Consider the following 23,523-nt stretch of genomic DNA (forward strand, 5'->3'; position numbering starts at 1 on the left):
TCGGGGTCGATTACATAAGTATCAGTTACGTACTGGGATCGATGTAATCGACTTAATGCTTTTGTCTCTCCTTGTTTGTCCCCTCTTTGTTTAGCCACTTGAAGGGAATAAAGAAATAAAAATTATACACCCCGCAGAAATATAAGCCACATTTGATTTCTAGTGAAAAATGTAGTTAGAAAAATGTGTCATTCACGTAACTATTGTTTTTAATGAAACACTAACACACACACGCACAGAAGGCGACACAGACACAGACACACACACAAACACACATACACTATCACACGCATATCAATTGATGCTTATTAAATTAATAAAAGAGCAAAACAATACTTAATTATATCCAAGTGTTTGAAATATTTGTCACCAACAATTTTGTTTTGTTTAGAGATATCTTGAAAAATAAGTTAGGAACCATTTATTGCAAAAAGATAATACTGCAAATTATAATGTTAAACACATTCATATCGATCGGTTTGAAACACTGTGCTAGGCTGCATTTATCTGCAGGGTGTAAAAACGTGCATGTTGATAAATATTATCTGCACCACTTCATGCTTAAGCGGGCATCTTTTTGAAGAGAATTGCGCTTCTGGCGACAAACAGATTGACGATAAGCTATTGGCTTTTATTCTTTTGTTGAAATAAATTCACACTCACTCATACATTGTTTTAAAAATGTTACAAGGAAATATTGCAACAAAGTATTAGATATAAAAAATAAAAAAATAAAAACAGAAAGAAAAGTAATGCAAATTCATGCAGCTACGAGAATGAGGCTGTTGGAAGATTCCTATATGATCACCATTGTAAATGAAATAACAAAAGAGAGAAAAACAAGATCTCTACGACGAATCCTGATTATACTATTTGGAGCTCGAGTGTGCTGGAAAACATTACAAGGTGATAACGCAAAAGAAAAGCGTCCGTGTTATGTCCCTTGGTCTACCAATCTACATTTCATTATTTTAGCGACCTCTATATTTGATGGTCGAGCAAACAGTGGCATAGCATGGTATAATATACATCTGAGTACATATGGAAAATGCATAAAATATGTCATTCGTACCCACTGTAAACAGTAAGTATATATACTATATATATATATATATATATATATATATATATATAAATCAAATATAAAATATATATTACAAAGTGGGACAAGAACGCAAAAACACACAAAGAGACGACACAAAAAAACAGACGGGTCACTCGAAGCCTCTAATCTTCAGTCGGAACCGGATCATCTTAGCAATTTCGGCTGTTTAATCTCGATATAACTCCGAACCGGCCAGCCCCAAGAACTAAGCCACAGGCATTAGATTTCTTAGAAAGAGGACGAATGTATACGAAACAAAGACAGGATGCCACACGGATATAAATACAAGAAATAAAAAACAAGAATGGTTAGCAGGACAAACACAACGGGCGTCTTACGACTTTAGACAATTTTTAACTTATCTTGGCTGGCGTATTTGAAAAAAGCCTTTGCGGTAAAAAAGAAAACAAACGTTAACATTGCAGCGGTCAAGCCGAAAAAGACCGGTTTGAATACAGTCACGTGAGAGCACGGAAGAAAGAGAAAGAAATATATATATATATATATATATATATATATATATATTATATATATATATATATATATATATATATATATATATATATATATATATATATATATATATATACATACATATATAGGGAGAGTTCACGGAAAAAACAAAAGCCAAAGACAGCTGGTGTACAAAACAAACAGATGTATTAGTATAACGCTCAGGAATAGAAAACGTCTTTTACGTTTCGAGCCTACGCTCTCTCTCTCTCTCTCTCTCTCTCTCTCTATATATATATATATATATATATATAGAGAGAGAGAGAGAGAGAGAGGAGAAGATTAAGGGAGAAATATGTATATACACGTATGTTTGCATGTATTCTTTTATTCTTTAACATAGTTCAGTCATTTGACTGCAGACATACCGTAGCACCAAGTTAAAGGCATTTAGCCGAAGAACACAACCTTAGGACTTATGTTTTGTGAGCACAGTACTTATTCTATCGATTGTTTTTGCCGAAACGCTAAGGTTCGGAACATAAATGCACCAACATCGGTTGTCAAGCGTTGTTGGTGGGTAGACACACACACACACACACACACACACACACACACACACACATCTCCCGCCCACGTTGCCGCACTTGCCCTTACCTCTCCAACACCACCCTCCTCACTAGCACCCACCATCGACCCTATCCCATCATCCACTCCTTCACCTGCACCTCCAGCAATATTATCTATTGCGTCTCTTGCTCTCTCTGCCATTCCTTGTACATCGGACAAACGGGACGCCGCTTGGCTGACCGGTTCGCGGAACATCTTCGTGACATCCACCTTGCGAACGACACACCGGTCTCACGCCATTTCCGCTCCACCGGTCACTCCTTGCAACACCTATCTGTGTTCGGTTTGTCCTTACACAGAGGCCATCCGGATTCCCGTTTGCGCCGTGAACAGGAATTAATCTTCTCTCTTCGCTCTTATACGCCATTTGGTCTCAACTCTCCCCCTCCTCATCTAACCCCCCTCTCCCCCCTCCTCACCTATCCTTCCCCCCCGACCCCTGCTTCTTCAGTCCTTCATCCTTTCACCCCTACTCCCCTTCCCTTCTTCCCTCTTTCTCCCTCCCTCCTTCCCTCTCCCCCTCTCCCTCTCTCCTCCTTCCCCCCCTCCTCCTCCCCTTCCTTCTCCCCATCCTCTCTCTCCCCCTCCTATCCTACCCTCTCCCCCCTCCTCTCCTCCCCCTCTCCTTCCCCTCCCCTTCTCCTCCCCCTCTTCTCCCCTCCCCTCTTCTCCTCACTACACCACACGACTTTACACATCACATCATATATGATGTGCCATACTAATACATACACCAACTAATACATACTAATACATACTAATACGTACTAATACATACTAATACATACACCAACCCTATACATACACACGTCCAGACCTCTCATACGCACTTATACTCTCTCATACACACACCACACTTATACATACTAATACGTACTAATACATACTAATACATACACCAACCCCATACATACGCACGTCCAGACCTATCCTACGCACTAATACTCTCTCATACACACACACACACACACACACCCTTATACATACTAATACATACTAATACATACACCAACCCTATACATACACACGTCCAGACCTCTCCTACGCACTAATAGCTGGTCATTCAACCCCATTATCAACCCTATTTTCTCCCCTTATTTCGCTCTCGCGTCTCATGTTTGATCTTTGACCTCTGGCCGAAATCAGATCGCCATGTTGATTCGTTAGTTACTGCACGCATTTTTTTTCTCTCCTTCTTTCTGTGTTTTTTTTCTCTCTGTGTATCTTTCTGTTGAAGAGCGTAGGCTCGAAACGTTAAAGACTTGTTTTATTTATATTTCCTGAGCGCCATACTAATACAAATGTTTGTTTGTTTTCCACCTGCCTTCGTCTTTTGTCTATTTTCATAAAGCTTCCCGTTATATATATATAATATATATATATAGAGAGAGAGAGAGAGAGAGAGAGGAGAAGATTAAGGGAGAAATATGTATATACACGTATGTTTGCATGTATTCTTTTATTCTTTAACATAGTTCAGTCATTTGACTGCAGACATACCGTAGCACCAAGTTAAAGGCATTTAGCCGAAGAACACAACCTCAGGACTTATGTTTTGTGAGCACAGTACTTATTCTATCGATTGTTTTTGCCGAAACGCTAAGGTTCGGAACATAAATGCACCAACATCGGTTGTCAAGCGTTGTTGGTGGGTAGACACACACACACACACACACACACACACACACACACACAACACACACACACACACATCTCCCGCCCACGTTGCCGCACTTGCCCTTACCTCTCCAACACCACCCTCCTCACTAGCACCCACCATCGACCCTATCCCATCATCCACTCCTTCACCTGCACCTCCAGCAATATTATCTATTGCGTCTCTTGCTCTCTCTGCCATTCCTTGTACATCGGACAAACGGGACGCCGCTTGGCTGACCGGTTCGCGGAACATCTTCGTGACATCCACCTTGCGAACGACATACCGGTCTCACGCCATTTCCGCTCCACCGGTCACTCCTTGCAACACCTATCTGTGTTCGGTTTGTCCTTACACAGAGGCCATCCGGATTCCCGTTTGCGCCGTGAACAGAAATTAATCTTCTCTCTTCGCTCTTATACGCCATTTGGTCTCAACTCTCCCCCTCCTCATCTAACCCCCTCTCCCCCCTCCTCATCTAACCCCCTCTCCCCCCTCCTCACCTATCCTTCCCCCCCGACCCCTGCTTCTTCAGTCCTTCATCCTTTCACCCCTACTCCCCTTCCCTTCTTCCCTCTTTCTCCCTCCCTCCTTCCCTCTCCCCCTCTCCCCTCTCCCCCTCTCCCTCTCTCCTCCTTCCCCCTCCTCCACCCCTTCCTTCTCCCCATCCTCTCTCTCCCCCTCCTATCCTACCCTCTCCCCCCTCCTCTCATCCCCCTCTCCTTCCCCTCCCCTTCTCCTCCCCCTCTTCTCCCCTCCCCTCTTCTCCTCACTACACCACACGACTTTACACATCACATCATATATGATGTGCCATACTAATACATACACCAACTAATACATACTAATACGTACTAATACATACTAATACATACACCAACCCTATACATACACACGTCCAGACCTCTCATACGCACTTATACTCTCTCATACACACACACACACTTATACATACTAATACGTACTAATACATACTAATACATACACCAACCCCATACATACGCACGTCCAGACCTATCCTACGCACTAATACTCTCTCATACACACACACACACACACACACACCCTTATACATACTAATACATACTAATACATACACCAACCCTATACATACACACGTCCAGACCTCTCCTACGCACTAATAGCTGGTCATTCAACCCTATTATCAACCCTATTATCTCCCCTTATTTCGCTCTCGCGTCTCATGTTTGATCTTTGACCTCTGGCCGAAATCAGATCGCCATGTTGATTCGTTAGTTACTGCACGCATTTTTTTTCTCTCCTTCTTTCTGTGTTTTTTTTCTCTCTGTGTATCTTTCTGTTGAAGAGCGTAGGCTCGAAACGTTAAAGACTTGTTTTATTTATATTTCCTGAGCGCCATACTAATACAATTGTTTGTTTGTTTTCCACCTGCCTTCGTCTTTTGTCTATTTTCATAAAGCTTCCCGTTATATATATATATATATATATAATAGATAATGGTGTAATTGAGACCCAAAGGTGTTAGGTAATGCTGAATAAGTGCTGTAGACAGACAATATTTAAGCTCCAGATTCGGTAATATTGCGAATAAAGGTTTCAACGTTGGTTCTATGTCAGCGTGTGTATATAAGAATTTTTGCGTTATAAGATAAAAAAATTAGGCTGTGTAGATATTAGACCATTTATAGATAGAAGGTCGTAGAGCTGTTTCTAGGGTATTAATTAATAATATCCCTTCATCGGAGACGGTGTGAGACGAAATTTAAGTCATAGTTAGTTTAGATGTGATACAAAATAAAGAGTGAGGTGGAGGAAAGAAAATAGATGTAAGATATGTCTGGGTATTGAAGTTGTAAATCCGTTTTATAGGCATAATGGTATACATGCAATATTCCAATATCTTTCGAGTAAAATCCAAATGTCCAACAGAGTTTAATATGAATCCTTCCAAATATAGAGTTTATAAGCAATGAAAGATTCCCTTATGAGTGAGATCCAGCAGGTTTTTAAACTTGGTCATTCCCAGTAGGGAATATAAATACAGTGTTGCAGAGTCAAAGATTTGTATTTAAAATCACCTAGAAATAGGGAGTGTATTAGTCTGGTCAAATTGAAAACAGGAAGAGAGGAATGAAATAAAGAGAAAAGAAAGGGGAAAAAGAGGAGAGAAAGAAAAAATGAAAGAGAAAGGAGAGAGAAGATTAGTAAAAATATTGAAATAATAAAAAAAAAAATAAAGAATAAAAACCCTGAAGATAGGAATAAAGGAAATAAAGAAAAAAGAAAAATTATGATATAGATCAGTCAGTGGTCAGTGGAGCTGATTTGAAAGTAGGAGTGGGGATAGAGAGAGAAAGGTATTATAGTGTAAAAGATAGGGGAATGTAAGAGGTGAAGGAATGACCAATGTGTAGTAGTATAGTCTAATTGTGGGGCAAAGATATGTTCCTTAATTCTTCTGCCACACAATTAGAACATACTACTACATATTGGTCATTCCTTTACCTCTTAACCCCACCCATATTCCTCTGTATTTTACACTATAATACCTTGCTGTCAATCTGCTTGCGAGAACTGTTTAATGTCTCATTTGTTACCTGTTTTATTCGACTGCAACATCATTCCAAACTATGTGGTATTATACGAAATTTAGAAACGTTCATAAGTTTTCTTATGATAAAATTTGTGTATTATATCTTAAGCGTCAATTTATATTGTAACTAATCGTTTGCTTTCAACCTGATTGTGAAATAACCAGGCTTGTTCAAATATAACAGTAAGAGGTTTTCTTTGTTAGGGTACGAAGTTGATTGTATTTCAATTAAAAGAATCATTTTTATTTTAATATTGCGTTTTCCATTGTTCTATAAATAAATCCATATCGATTTCCTTTCACGATAGGAGAGACACGGATGGGGTAGAAACCAACTTTTCAGTCAAATCCATATCTTGAAAAGCGTACTGAGATCTGAACACGAATCCATTTAAACAGCAAATTTGGAATTTACAATTCTACTTCGTTTAGAAGAAAAAATTTCATATTAGAAATCATATCAGGATTATGCCAAAAGGATGTTTCTGTATTTTCCATTGTTTTTAATAATTAATTCTAATTCTTTTACAATAAGAATTAAAATCTGCTATAATTGAATAAATTAGATAAGACATGCTAATTTGAAATTTTCTAAAAATAAGCTGAAGGATATTTCGGAATCTACAATACAAGGAAATTACATAAAGACTCCTATGACAAGCTTCCAGCGCCAATTATATATGCAATTCTCTATGTAACAACTGAAATCGGCTGGGATCAGGTTATTGCTTGCAAACTCTTCAATAATTAACAGAGTGAATAATATATCGAGAATGCCTTAAGAAAGAAGGAATCCTTTTGACTTCGAAAATAAAAATGCTTCCGGAAGGGAGTTGATAAACAAATTCATAAAGAGGGTTGTCCAGTGCTAACATCTTTTATCATGGGTAACTTTAACTCGTTAGTTCTGGTATTAAGGTCCTAGGAATTTGCGGTTATATGTAATGCTGAAATAATCTTGTTCATGAATAAAGATTTTGACATACACGTGTCTAATTTAGGAGTAAACCTATTCTCATACATTGGCCATTGAACATGAATAGGAGTTAATATAAAGTGAGGTGCTTGCCTAATCACTATTATTTCATCTACAAGCAAATAACCCACGAGGTAGATTTCAACTGGAAGCCCAAATCTAGGAAACAAATTCCTGAAGTTTATTTATTCTGATATAAAATTTCAGCGCTGATTCCCTACAATTTTATGAGTTAAAAACGAATACGTTTGTAATTATCATATCTGATTGACACATTCATGAAGTATGTATGAACCGTAATAAAATGACGAAATTTTATTGATAATAATTTAAATCACATATTAACTGACAAGTCAGTGTTATGTAATATGTAAATGACAAGAAAGGTAGCGTAATTAATCAAATACATCGCAGTTTTTATTCACCTTGTTCGACATTTTCGGTTCAAAGTCAGATAGTGTCAATTATCTATTTACTTTTATTTATCTTTTATTTTACTTCAAAAATAAGAAACTAGAGTTAGTGAGAGTTAAATCAACTAAACGCATCAAATTTTATGACAATGTTTGAATTCAATACTTTAGTAAATTTCGACAACTTCACTTGACTAAGGTAATTAAGGTTAGCGATCATGATGGGTTACTTATAATCAAGATGGCATAATAAGTATAACCGAAGACAAATAATGTTTCATTAACTACTTTTGTCATGAAGCATTTCTATTCGGTATTCTCGTTAGTCTCTTCCGTGGCGATAATACAAGGATCACTGATATAATGGAATCGAATCAGCAGACTACTTTGGATTTATAGAACTGAACAACACCAGATAGAGTATGTTATTCTATATTTTCTTTCCATTTTGAATTCAAAATCCTTTGAGGTTTGTAATATTTCCGTACGTTACCTTTGGTTTAATAAATGTGCTCGCTTGCCACATATTAAATAAAATCTCTTGACAAGCAACGCTTTTAAACGTAGATTGTGGCAAAGAACGGACGTTTAAACATCACAGTATTACATTTCTCCCAAATTAGCGAATATTGATTAATTAGCGTGTCTAAACAACAGATATCAAAACTTTGTTGTCTCTTCTCGTATAATAAAATTCATAAAAAATTATCAACTGTGCATTACATGTTTGAAATATAAACTTGTAACGGTCTAAAAAATAGAATCACTGATTAACCGAGCGTAAAATTGTTTTACCGGATAACAAAAATATGTAGTTACTTTAACAGCAAAATGTGAAGTAAGCAGCAGGCGAGTTACTTTTATGCTGTCGAAATCTATAGTAACAAAGTAAGGGGAATGGATTATCGGAAAAATATTATCAGTGATTTACTGCAGAAATTTTGTGATGATGTATCAAAGAGAAAGATCAATTATATATCCGATTGCATGCTTCTACCACGTTCTTAGGTAAATATTCAAATTATATACTCATAAATAAAAGTAGAGAAATCATTTGAAATTTGCCGTTGAGCGATGCGGTCTTCGTCCCAGTGGGAGAAGTCCGAAACGTGGTCTTTGCTATTCGTAAGACCCGCAGAAGAGAAAGTAGGTCAACCCCCGACACCGAGTGCATCGACGGATGGATGAATGCGCATCCAGGCTCAGTGGTTGCGTAGGAATTCGGGGTCAAGAAACAGAAAGAAAGAGTGAGAGAGCACAACACGGGTCGCCACCACCCCTGCCGGAGCCTCGTGGAGCTTTAGGTGTTTTCGCTCAATAAAAGCACACAACGCCCAGACAGGGAATCGAAACCGCGATCCTCCGACCGTGAGTCCGCTGCCCTAACCACTGGGCCATTTCGCCTCCACTGTCGTTGCTGTTATTCAAACACATATCTTGCTTTGTTTTAGAGGTATCACTGAAGACTTCCGTTTCATGTAAGGTATATAAAGGAAGTCGTTCAGTAGAACATATTCTTTAAAACCGAATACGTACAGAAAACGTCGAACAGCTCACTAGGAGCTAGCTAATATTCATTTACTTTTCCCATTCTTCGTGTACTCCACTAAAATCTCCCTGTTGCGATGTTAATACAGACGATGGTAAGAACAATACATCTACGTTTAGGCTGAGGAAGACACTGAAAATATAGGTGACCTACGTTTGGTCATAATGTCTTGTCGCTGTCCAAGTAAAAATTTTAGACTCACTACCTGATCGATTCAAGCGTAAAAGTTACAGAAGACGATTTCAAATTTTGTGTCATCATAAGAGTAATATTTTTTTTCAGTTGATGAATATGATTTATATATCGAACCATAGTACAACTCTTGCATTAATTTTATTAATAACAAATGCAATAATATTGATATTTACCCGGCTGCTTTGATAAGAGAACACTTAGGCATAAAACTATTTACTGGTTGAACCAAATCGATATCTGTGTCGCTAACGTATTTGATATCTAATTTATATAATAACTATCATGTATAATATACATAATGCACTAGTTTTAATCAATTGAGGCTCTGAAATTATACAGTAAGGTGGCAGAAGATAAAATGCATTTCAAGTGCATTTACCTTTGATCTTCGTAACTCTTTATTACGTGAAAAAAAATTCTTTCACTCAGAATCGTTATTATAGTCAGTAAATCAGCAAAAAATATTGTTGTTATTAGAACTGAAGCATCATGGACAAGCAAGGATTATTATTGTCTTCTGTAAATTCCTGACATCATAGGCTTCGTTTATCCACCCACAATAGTTGTTTTGCTTCCATTAGATAACATGTGTCGACAATCGACAGACGATCGGTACACGTAGTTTACACCAAGAATTCCAAACTTTAAAAAAAGTATTACACATTTCATCGCGGGATATTTATATTCTTCTGTTTTTCATTCTTTGACTCGTTTCAGTCATCTTCATTATGGCGGTGTTATGCTCCACCTTAAAATGGTTTAGTCGAAGAAATTGACCCCATGATTTATTCTTTGTAAGTCTAGTACATATTCTATCGGTCTATTTTGCCGACCCGCTAAGGTGCTAGTAAATAAACAGACCAACGTCGGTGGTCAAACGATGATGGGAGTCAAATACAGACGCATACACAGAAATATATACGAGCTTCTTTCCGTCTACCAAATTCAGCTATAACGCTTTAGTTGACCCTAAGCTATAGTAGAAGACAGTTATCGAAGGTGCCACACAGTGGGACTGAACCTGGAACCATATGGAGGTGTGACGACGTTCTCGGGAAGAATTTGGGCGTCGACGAGGATCACGTGACCGGTCTGTTCAGAAGAACTTTCGGGCCGGGACCTATGGACAATCAACAAAGATCTCTGGCCTGGCAGTGCTATTGAGTGGCATTATCCGTTCGGGATAAGCTCTACAGGCACAGTTCGAGACACACTAGACTGACTTGCCCGAGATGCGGTCAGAGCGATGAAGCCATTCTGCACGCACTCGTGCAGTGTCCGACTATTTCGCACCTGTGGGCTTATGCCGAACGGCTGCTGTTACGTGCGGGCGACGAAACCCATGATCCTGTAATCGTAAAAAGAGTAAGAAAGAGAGTACTTTGTGTTTATCATGTGTTTATTACCTCCTGAGGTTACCGTGGTCTTTTCCGTAGGTTTTTCTTTCCACTCATGAACCTAATCTTGCTTCTTACGTTTTAAAACTTTCTTCTGTAATACACGATCCCATTTGATAGCCTTTTATTTTTTCCCTACCCCTTTTGATCGGAATTTTACATTTTTTCTCTTTTTTACCTTTTTCTTTTCCATTTTCGAAAAGAAAAGCTCTACGTTTGTATTTGTCTCCTCTGTGTTCAGCCCTGTGGGGCCAATAAAGTTATCGATCGATCGATCTATCCATCCATCCATCCATCCATCCATCCATCCATTTATCTATCTATCTATATGTCTGTCTGTCTGTCTGTCTGTCTGTCTGTCTGTCTATCTATCTATCTATCTGTCTGTCTGTCTGTCTGTCTGTCTGTCGGTCTGTCGGTCTGTCGGTCTGTCTGTCTGTCTGCCTGCCTGTCTGTCTATCTATCTATCTATCTATCTATCTATATCTATATCTACGTACATTATATATTGGATTGGCAAGAAGGCAATTTCGATTTTTGTAATAATTTCCTATGTTATTTTTCCGCAAAAGTGAGAATGCTGCTGATACTCATAAAGAGATATGTCAAGTTTATAGTACTGATTGCTTAACAGAACGCGCATCTCAGAAATGGTTTTAAAAATTCATTTCTGGCGATTTGTTTCACTCAAAGATGACCAACGATCTGGTTGACCTACTGAAGTTGATGACCGAATCAGAGCCATAAATTAATCTGATTGTCATTTAACTGTGGCATAGATTGCAGAGGGGTTAAATGTATCACACACAATAATTGAGAATCGTTTGCAATGTCCTCGACTCGTTTAGAAGCTCGATATTTGGATTCCACATAAATTGAAAGAGATTCACTTTGCATAACGAATCAATATTTGCGATATGCGTCTCAATCGCAATAAAATAGACCTTGCTTTGAAACGAATCAACAGTAGTGATGACAAATGGATGGTCTACAATAACATCAATCGATAACGATAATGATCCAAGCAAAATGAACCAGTATAAATCGCATGGAAATCTGAATTGCATCAAAAAAAGTCATGTTCTCAATTTGGTGGGATTACAAAGGTGTTGCATATCTTGAGCTGCTTCCAAGGAACCAAACCATCAATTCCCATGTTTACTGTCAACAACGAATGAATCTGGAGTAAGTAATCAAAGAAACACGACCGGAATTGGCAAATCCTAAAATAATCGTGTTCCACCATGACAACACTAGACCACACACATCCTTCTTAACACGTGAAAAATTATTGGAGCTTGGTTGGGAAGTGAAGTCACATCCACTATATAGCCATTACCTTGCCCGCATCAGATTACCAATTACTATGAAGTTTGCAAAATTCTTTGAATTGTAATCTTCAATAATGATGACCTGAAATCTCACTTCAATTTTTGGCTAACGACCAAACGTTTTTTGAGCGCGGAATCATGCAATTTCCGGAAAGGCAGCAAAAGATAGTCGAACAAAATGGAAAGTATATAATTGTTTAAAGTACATTCTTTGTATGAAAAAAAAAATGACTTTCATTTCACACTAAAAAACCAAATTACTTTCTTGCGAACACAACAGACACACACAGAGTCACATACACACACACACACATACACACACATACACACACACACACAAACACACACAAACACACACACACACATATATATATGCAAGTCTGTTTGCGTGGTATGTAGTCTCTATTTGATTTTCGTCGCCAGGTTTATGACTTTACGCTTTTAGAATGATTTAAATGTTGGTAGTTAAATTTTTATATATTGTCACTTTACTATTATTCCGCCGTAAATTTACTCCAGTGAACTGCAAGATGAAACCTTTTTGAAACAGAACAGGTATAGTCGATTTTCTGCTATTGTGATCGGCGTGTTATGTGCATGTACAACAATGAAATACAGGAAATTCAACACTTTCCTAGGACGTGAATGTAACTGTAAGATGGCGTATACGTTGGAGGAGTTCGGAATTTTCCTTGTAAATTCCCTTCCAGTTCTAGTGAAGAATGAATCTGAGAGGTGAAGTTTCGGATTGAACATAAGAGTGTTTGACTTCGGCAATATGAGAGTGCATATCGTAAAACTCCTGATGACGTAATAAATCCTTGAATGAAACTCAAATTCATATTGAATGGAACTAATGTTCCAAATGTCGTGAAAACAAATGTCTGTTTTGAATCTAGTCTATTACTGACAGATCTATTATCGACTCTGACGAGAAGGACTCAGCGAGCGAACCCGCGAGTGAACCAGTAAGTTCGAAAATGGCAGCTAAATCTTGTTTCAAACACCACCTTAAAACTTAAGGTAGATTTATATTTGTAATCCTCCCTAAACAAAGATTAGATATATTTACCATAGGTACCTGAGAATTAAATAATCTACATCAGTATGAGGGGTAAACAAAAATAGGTAGAAGCATATACAAAACCATGTTATGCTTAAAAAGACTTTAGATTTCATAGGAAAGGGACAAGGAACAATATCATTAACAAATATATGATCTACTTAGACACTAGGCAAAATATTTGGTTTGGGACTAAAAACAAAAACCGGAATGTAAATTGTCTAACTAAATTCAGCTAAATATTTCGTGAAAGGGATGCTGTTAAAATTCTGCTAATACTGCGTTATAGTGTAATTTAATTGATTTGCAATTTATATTATTAGCTCATTGTATTGTGAAATAATGGTTATAGAATACATTAAATCATTTTTCGACTTTCTATCGCATGAAAGCTTTCAGGACATCATAATAGAAATCTGTAGTCAGTCTGTCACTCACATATGTAGAGCTGAGAATTATCGAAAATAAAACAGGCTCAAATTATATAAACGTATTATATAGTATTATATGAACACATATAGTAGTCAGGGATAAATGAAGATTAAATTCAACAATTTGAAGATATTTTAGAAGGAATATCAAATTGCAACCGCGATTTTATTCCACAAATACACCGTTTGAATTGTTCACTAAGACTTGCTACATTTAAAGTACATCATATCGTCTTTCTTGATATCATGTGGAATGCGACTTTAGCACTGAATTTTTATTAATCTAATTTTATTATTTCTATTCTCGTGTTTTTTTTCCTTTTAATTCGGAACCATACTTTGCATGGACATAAAATGTCACAGGGAAATATATATCATTCAAATTTTCTCAACTTCATTAACTGCCAAGTAAACATGTGTTGTTTGCCAAGAAATCCCAATGAATAAGGTTAAAAATAATTTTTGTCACGGAAAATTTTAAAATGTTCCATCGATATTTTCCCAAAGAAATGAAGCTGCAATTAACAAGAAATAGCTTTGATTCAAATTAGTTATATTTAACTGTCCCGTGCCTTTCAAGATTTAATTCCTAATTCACAAACACATTCAGGCTCAAGTAAAAATATTCTGATTAGAGATGAGTCCGTTATGCATGCTATTTTTTTAATTTATTTCAGCAACAAAGCCAAGTATGATGAATGGCAAAAATTGAATGAACTATCCTTAAAATTAACTATTATTGTTTGCATGTTTGTAATTAATTTAAGAAATAAATTGTCGCCTTTTCAAGCCTAACCAGGCTCATGGGCCCGGTTTCCTGGTTTCTGTGACGTATGTGTCCCCCCCCCCGCAGCTGGACGGAACGCCAGTCCATCGCAGCGTTACTCAAGAAGTAGGAATAGAGAGAAAATTGTGTCGAAAGAGTACAACTGGGGTCGCCACCACCCCCTAGGAGCCTCGTGGAGGTTTTAGGTGTTTCCGCTCAATAAACACACACAACGCCCGGTTTGGGAATCGAAACCGCGGTCCTCTAACCGCGTGTCTGCTGCCCTAACCACTGGGCTATTGCGCCAGTACGCCAGTTTAAGAAATAATGTATTACATGTATTATAAATGTATTACATGTATTATAAATGTATTACATAGCATTAAAATATGTATTAGCTTGAACTAGAATAATATTTTCACAACTATTCTGCTTCCCAAAATTTAATTGCCCGAAATATATTGCCCGAAACATTTGAACTTCAACTGAAATCATACAGGTAAAATAGTAATTATCTTTCAGAGTAAACTGATATTTATGCCAACTGGTCAAACTCAGGTTAAATATTATATCCTGCTCTTTTGCTACTATGTGTATTTTCTATTTTCTAGAACAGTAATGAATCAGGCTGATTACAAAAGAACTGCACTTGTTACGTGCGGAGTAAGTTTAGGAAACCAAACATGAAGAAGAAAATTTGACTCAAAATCTAAGATTATTTATAACACTAGAGACCTTGTAATACTCAAAAGAGCCACGATTAGTCAATAAAAAAGTGAATTGTCAAAATCTTACATTTAAAGAGCTGGCTGATACATATATTATATGCCTATACTATTTACTTTCGTTTGTATTGATTTACATTTTAAATACCACCATTTCCCCTCTTTCCAAATATATCGACAATGTTAATTACCGTTCCACTGTTGATAGAATGGCTGTTATACAGGGGGGAGGGTACCTATTTCATAGAGATCAAATCGATGAAAGTCAAATTGTTTCCAACAGTGCACGATACAACAAATTAAGCCAAAGCTTTTAATGTGATCTAACGTTCTGTAACACTATGGCATTCATACAGTTAATTATAATTTTTCAGACTTCGTCGCTTAGGCATAAGTTGTAAATTGCTGGAATAAAATATTCGGTTTTGGCATGTTAAATATTCACTGATAATAGATATGGGGGGTAATATTTGTAAATAGCAGAAAGATGAAAGGTGTGAAATATAGATAATTTATGGCAAGCAAAAGTTGATACTGCAAAGTGTACGGAATTTGATTGTCATGAGTTATTCTGAAACATGGTAGTATCAAGAATGATACACCAATATTAGGAAACTATCATCAATTATATTCACTATCAATAAGTACAAGTTTCACATCTTGAGTGATTCCGTTGCTTTACATTTGTGATGTTTATTATTTTAAGCAGTCCAGAGAGTCGACTGTCCTAAGGTTTCTTCACTTTCTCTGTCTCTGCATACACAGATACACACACACACGCACACATATCACGCGTGTGTGAGCGTGTGTGTAATATTCAACTTAATCAAAGGAAGCTACAATTCCTAATATCTCAGTGATTCAGAGAAGTCGTATCAAATATCATGTTTCATGTATTTGGTGGTCTCATTTATGGCAGGAAATTATTTCCAATCCTCACAATCGATGCCAGTGCTCCTACAGAACCTATACAATGTCCCCTCAAAACACACGTACTCATGCTTATTATTATGATTTTCAAATGCTTAACAGTGGTTCGTCTGTCTTCACATTTTGTGTTCAAATTCTGATTTGGATAACTTGATGAATTAAGTACCGTGAAGCGTTGGTGTCGATGTAATCGACTAGTCTCCTCTTCTCAAATTTCAGGCTTGCTTCCATAGTAGAATGATTATAATTATTATTATTATTATTATTATTATTATTATTATTATTATTATTATCATTATCGCGTTCTGAATTCAAATGTCGCCGAGGTTGAGTTTGCCTTTCATCCTCCAGGTTCGATAAATTAAGCAACTGTTACGCGCTGGGATTGACGTAATCAAACTGGTCCCCTCCCCAAAAATGTCAGTCCTAGTGTTTTTACCAGGAAAGATTATAAACAAACCAATCGCAAACGTAATGTGTTCACAGTGAGCAAACGTTTCGTCCCTGATATGCTAACACCGTCTCTAAAATCGACATTAAAACGACGACGCCGTGGAGATCTCATTCTTGCTCACAACATTATAAGCGGAAAATGTAACCTCTCGAAAGAGCTGTTCTTCACTCCTGCTCCAGAGCGTCGGCTGCGGGGTCATTCCGAAAAGTTCTATCTGCGACGATTTCATCTCAATCGAAGGAGAGGGGCTTTCTCCGTCCGGGTTGCGGATCTGTGGAATAAGCTGCCAGACGAGATGGTGAAGATGCCGACGACCGCTCCGTTCAAAGTCTCCCTTGACCTCAAGTTGTCTGAACTCTTTACATGAACACCACCCTGTACATAACTCCATGTCCCCCCTACATGGGCTTACTTTTTGCTTTTTGAGCCAAAAAATTAACTAACTAACTAACTAACTGCACAATCTGCCACACACAAAACTGATGTATTTGACTGAAGAAGAAAACTCATCGTCCAATCCAAAGCACAATCTCTCGATCGTGAGTGCAACGTTCAAACCATTTGCGTATGGTCATATATATATATATATATATATATATATATATATTATATATATATATACTTGATTCAGCCATTTGACTGCGACCATGCTGGAGTACGGCCTTCTATTCGAAAAAACATACTCCAGAACTTATTTTTGTAAGGCTGTTGATCTCTTAAGCCGAAACGCTAAGATACGGGGGCTTAAATGCATTAGAATTGGTTGTGAAGCGATAGTGTGCACAAAAACAGGAGCATACTACGCACACGCTCAAGAAACAATAGTTAATAAACTCAGTATATATTTTCTTATGGGGTACCAAGACTTTGATGCGATATAAACAACTCTGACATCATTTTATAACACGTTTGAATTGTTTTCATCTCCTGATAACATTATTAGCTCACAAAATAAAATATTTACTGTATTTGTTAAGTAATGTTTTCCTTTCACCAGATGGAGGACCCTTTTTTGTTGTTTATCTTGCCATCACGGGATAATACACTATATATATATATGTATATCTATATGTATATATATACAGAGAGAGAAAGTGAGGGAGAAAGAAAGGGAGAGAGAGAGAGATCTGTGTGTATGCATGTGTGTGTAAAAATATGAATATATATATATATATATATATATATATATATATATATATATATATATATATCAGTGGTTACATAAAAATATATATTATGTATTACAAGTGTGTTTATGTGGGTGTATGTGTTGAGTGGGTGTCTTCTTCTGTGTAAGAAATATACTGCAGATGAAACGCTCAGACACAGGTTTTACATCAATCAATGGATCAAACACGGGGATAAAAACAATACCCTTGGGGGTACGATTTATGCAATCGCTCTTCTCATATTCATGTTTGTGCGTGTACATATATATATGTATATATATATATATGTATATAATATATATATATGTATATATATATATATACATTTGTGTGTGTGTGTGTGTGTGCATGTGTGTGTGTGTTTCAAAATGTGTGACCGCGGCTGTATCGTTGGCGATTTTCTTTCTTTCTTTCTCCGCCTTCCCTTCCTTAGATTCTTTCCTTTTCCTATGTTTCTGACGAAGAGCTCCGCTCGAAACGTTAAATACTCCTTCTTTCTTTCATTTACTGAGCGTCCAATAACAATAACACTATACTCGTTCAACGTCCTCGCATTGTTGTGTTTTCTCTTTGTTCATGTTTGGATTAACTATATATATATACATCCATGTTTATATATACACATGCATGCATATATATATACATACATACATACACACACACACACACACACACACACACACACACACACACACATATATATATATATATATATATATATGCCCGTGGGCATATGGTGTAGTGTTTAAGAGCTCGGGCTACTAACCCAAGATTCCGAGTTCGTTCCTAAGCAATGACCTGAATAATGACAATAAGAACCCCGAATGAGAAACCTGGTTCGAAATTTCTCCAAGACACCTGAGGAAGGCTGGAGGTTATATCAGCCGAAACGTTGATGAAGACAAATATCCGTCAAATGTAAATAATGTATTTAAGGTACATAATACCTCATCTCTTAAATATAGAATTGTAATATTGTTATTGTGACCGAACACAATTCGCGGTCGTTGCCGTTTGAATACACTTACATTCATATATCAGAAATACCTTAGGAGAATGTCTTGATGTTATAATCACATCATTTTTTCTCTCTATGTCCGGAAGTCAATATATGGTCACTAAGCAGTCCGGATCCTCTGAAAATTTAATTATTAACCATTTAACATCTGTTACTGGAGCATAATTCGATTACGGAACCACCTGAGGGTTATGAGTGTATGCATGTATGCATGTAAGCATGGTTATGAGAACGTAAATATATATATATATGTATAATGTTATATATATATATATATATATATACATACGTAACATTATAACTATGTCTTTTTGTGTGTGCGTGTCTATATACATGCATATATATATTATATATATATATATTATATATATATATATAGAGAGAGAGAGAGAGAGAGAGAGAGAGAGATGTGGGGGAAAAGAGACAGAGAGACAGAGAGAGTCGGAGATAGAGACAGAGGGTGAGAGAAAGAGGGAGACAGAGAGGAATTGGAAAATATATGTTCTTGTTTGTTTCCGTGTGAATGTATTTACGTGTGTATATACCTATGTATGTCTTATCCATATATTGATTTATGTTTGAGAATGATGATTAATTGAGGTAATTAAGTTTTCATAGCAACTACTCCACATTCAATTGGCAACTAGCCATTGTTTAACTACGGCGACATAAACATACATGTATGATTTAGCCACGACATGCCGCACCCCCCCCCCCCATCAACTTATTTGCTAAGTGAAATCGAAGTCTACAACGAAGCGAAGTTACCGATAACTTCTCACCTATTGCAATGCTTTTGTAGTAACGTGAGGGAGTAGCACGTTTTTATTTCTTTTTCTTCTCTTGTTAATTTGAAAAATTTAAACTGAAGGTTTAGCTAATATTTTTTTTTTTTTTATTTTTTATATTTTCTCGGTTACATACCGATTTCTTTATTACCGACAAGGGGCTAAACATAGAGGGGACAAACAAGGACAGACATAGGCATTAAGTCGATTACCTCGATCCCAGTGCATAACTGGTACTTAATTTATCGACCTCGAAAGGATGAAAGGCAAAGTCGACCTCGGCTGAATTTGAACTCAGAACGTAGCGGCAGACGAAAAACCGCTAAGCATTTCGCCCGGCGTCCTAACGATTCTGCCAACTCACCGCCGGTCTTAGCGTATTTTACGACATACTACACGCTACACATAATGAATGTGCATTACAATATGTAATATATGCCTGGCATCGCGTATAGGACTCGCCGCGATGTTCATTTATATGCCGTCGAATACGACATTCGTTTATATGCCATGAAATACGATGATATATCACGAGAATCATAATTTGTTTTTTACACCTTTGAAATGTAAAAGGCTTAGTAGAAATGGTTGTGATTTAAAAAAATATAGAATGAAAAACTGAAGTACCAGAGAAAATATTGTTCGACGCTCACCCTTGATACTTGGAGTATTTTATAGAAATAAATTTTAACACAAATTATATAGCCTATTTATAAGCAAGCACAAATGTATATAATTGCCGGTTTAGGATACCTTGTGCTAGAGATGGTGCTTTAGAATAAACTTTTTATCTTCTATACAGACTTGAAAACAGAGCACTCTGCACTATGAATCAAGGATGTATAGTTAGTTTGAATGAATTTTTATTGTACATTATAAATCCTGCCGGGGTCAATATTTCTTTCATATTTCGGAGCAATAAAAAATATTGGATTTCATACTTTCGTAATTCGTTGGTGAATATATGCGCGCGTGTGTGTGTGTGCGTGTATGTGCGTGAAATTATTCTATGTACACACACACTCACCACACACACACACACACACACACACACACACACACACAACACACACACACACACACACACACACACACACGCATATATATATATATATATATATAAAGTCCAGCAGGATATAAAACTTCTAAGTCAATCAACACCTGTATCGTAAATAATTAGCGTTGGTCCTTAAAATTGCTGTTCATGGGTCAATATTGGAAACTATTCATAATTTCAATATTTATACATGATAAGGCTGCGAGCTGGCAGAAAAGTTGGAACACCGTGCGAAATGCTTAGCCGTATTTCGTCTACTGTTACGTTCTGAGTTCAAATTCTGCCGAGGTCGACTTTGCCTTTCATCCTTTCGGAGTCGATAAATTAAATACCAGTTACGCACTGAGGTCGATATAATCGACTTAATCCGTTTGTCTCTCCTTGTTTGTCCTCTCTGTGTTAATTAGCCCCTTGTGGGTAGTAAAGAAATAAAAATAGGTATTTCGTCTGTCTTTATGTTCTGAGTTCAAATTCCGCCGAGGTCGACTTTGCCTTTCATCATTTCGGAATCGATAAATTAAGTACCAGTTGCATACTGGTGTCGATCTAATCGGCTGGCCCCATCCCCCCAAATTTCGGGCTGTGTGACGTGTAGAAAAGGATATATATTGATATCAAGTACACGTAAATTCGATTGTTTTCCATACGCAGAAATGCCCTAACATACCGGGATGCACCACACGGTATAGGATTTCAGACGTTCGTAATTAGTTGGTGAATATATATATATATATATATATGTGTGTGCGAGTGTGTGTGTGTATGTGTGTGTGAAATTATTATATGTACACAAACACACACACACACGCATATATATATATATATATATATATATAGGCCAGCAGGATAAAACTTCTAAGTCACTCTACACATATATTGTAAAAGTTATAATAAACTTATACTGTACAATATCATTGAGAAATTCAGTTTGATGTGAATATTTTATATATATATATATAGAACTTTCCACAGAAAAAAAAGCATTAGTATATATGTGTGCGTATATATACATATATATGTGTGTGTGTATATATATATATCTGTGTGTGTGTGTGTGTGTGTGTGTTAAGAAATAGATTTGTTTCAACTCGTAGCACAAATGCAGGGATTATTCAGTTACATTGATCTCAGTATGTACCTGGTACTTATTCTATCGAGCCCGACAGGATGAAAAGCAAGGTCGACCTCGGTGGTATTCCAACTTAGAGCAGAAAACATAGACGTACTATCGCTAAGCATTTATTCCGACGCGGTAAATATTCTACCACCTCACCACATATAACAAATATACCAACGCGCTAGTTACAACCGGGAATTGAAACCGCGACATGCACTCATCCTCACAACCCGCTGTATCTAATAAATAATAACCATTCACTAGTATAAGGTAGCGCCGCCGAACTGCCCTGCCGCGCAATTATTACCGGCAGGTACCTAATTTTTTTCTTTCGATTATTTTCTCTTCGAAATTTAAGAAAGTTAACATGAAAAACCACAAACATGCATCCTACATCTCTACCGATATTCGTCGTTGATAAACAAGAAGAAATTCTAAAACATAAACAAAAATGTGAAACGTCACTTACCTCGGCTATACAAAGAATTGTAATATTAGTAGAAGTTTGATTCCTTTGAACAGTAAAATATTGTCAGTAGTGTCCTGTTAGTTATACGGCACAGTAATAACAGCTGATTTATACAGAGCGAAATAGACAGAGCGCAGAAGAGACACCAAACGTAAAACGTAAAGGGATACACGAGCGAAGAAGAGAAAATGATACGAAGACAGAGTGGCTGATGGAGAGAGAAGAGACAGCGCGGGAACGAGGAGAAGATGAGAGTAAGAGAGTGAGTCCGAGCCTCTCCTTATCGCATAATCGTCTGATTCGCAGAAATATACAACGATGCTATGTATAATATTGGTATAGTGGTCTATATGTACGTATGTATGGATGTATGTATATACATATATATCATATATATATATATATATATATATATATATATATATATATATTTATGTATGTATATAAATATATATTATGTATGTATATATATATATTTATGTATGTATATATATATATATATATATTTATTATGCATACATGTATGTCTCTATATGTATGTTTGTATTTGCATATTGTGTCTCTAAGTGAAGACAGCCATACACAGAAGGAAATATACTGAGGAACTGTATAAAGAATATGTGCGTCTTAGTGGTGTGTGTATGTGTGTGTGTGCGTGAGTGTATCGGCCCGTTTATGACATATATTTATTTTAATCTTTATATCTGTATGTTCTACACATTTTTTTATTTGGCTTAAATACGAATATCAGGTGTGAGCGAAATTATACATTCTTATACATACGTAAAGTATATTCATACATACATACTTACAAATATACATACATATATATGCATATACATGTACGTATACTCTCCATATATATATGGAGAGTTTATGAAAAAAACAAAAGACGTAGACAGGTGGTGTACAAAACAAATTGATGTATTAGTATAACACACACACACACACACATATATATATATATATACATAAACACAGAATGACGATAGATAGGTAGATAGAGAGAGAGAGAGAAAGAAGAAGAAGAAGAAGAAGAAGAAGAAGAAGAAGAAGAAGAAGAAGAAGAAGAAGAAGAAGAAGAAGAAGAAGAAGAAGAGAAGAAGAAGAAGAAGAAGAAAGAAGAAGAAGAAGAAGAAGAAGAAGAAGGGAGGGAGCTAGGTTGGTAGAGAGAGAGCAAGATAAATGTAGCAAAAGAACGAAGGAAAAAATTTCTGAAAGAATGAAAGGAACAATGATTCTGCGCTTAAGTGTT

General features: G+C 36.6%; 1 protein-coding gene across 1 annotated transcript in view; it reads right to left on the minus strand.

The window, feature by feature from the left end:
* LOC115220560 overlaps window positions 1-22,582 on the minus strand; it is a 157,215-nt gene extending 134,633 nt beyond the window's left edge. Inside the window, exon 1 of the mRNA XM_029790706.2 lies at window positions 22,269-22,582. The gene's annotated coding sequence lies outside the window, so the exon portion shown is untranslated. The remainder of the gene's footprint in view (window positions 1-22,268) is intronic.
* Window positions 22,583-23,523: the final 941 nt, after the last annotated feature.

The sequence above is a fragment of the Octopus sinensis genome, linkage group LG16 (genome assembly GCF_006345805.1).
Source record: "Octopus sinensis linkage group LG16, ASM634580v1, whole genome shotgun sequence".
Classification (NCBI taxonomy): domain Eukaryota; kingdom Metazoa; phylum Mollusca; class Cephalopoda; order Octopoda; family Octopodidae; genus Octopus; species Octopus sinensis.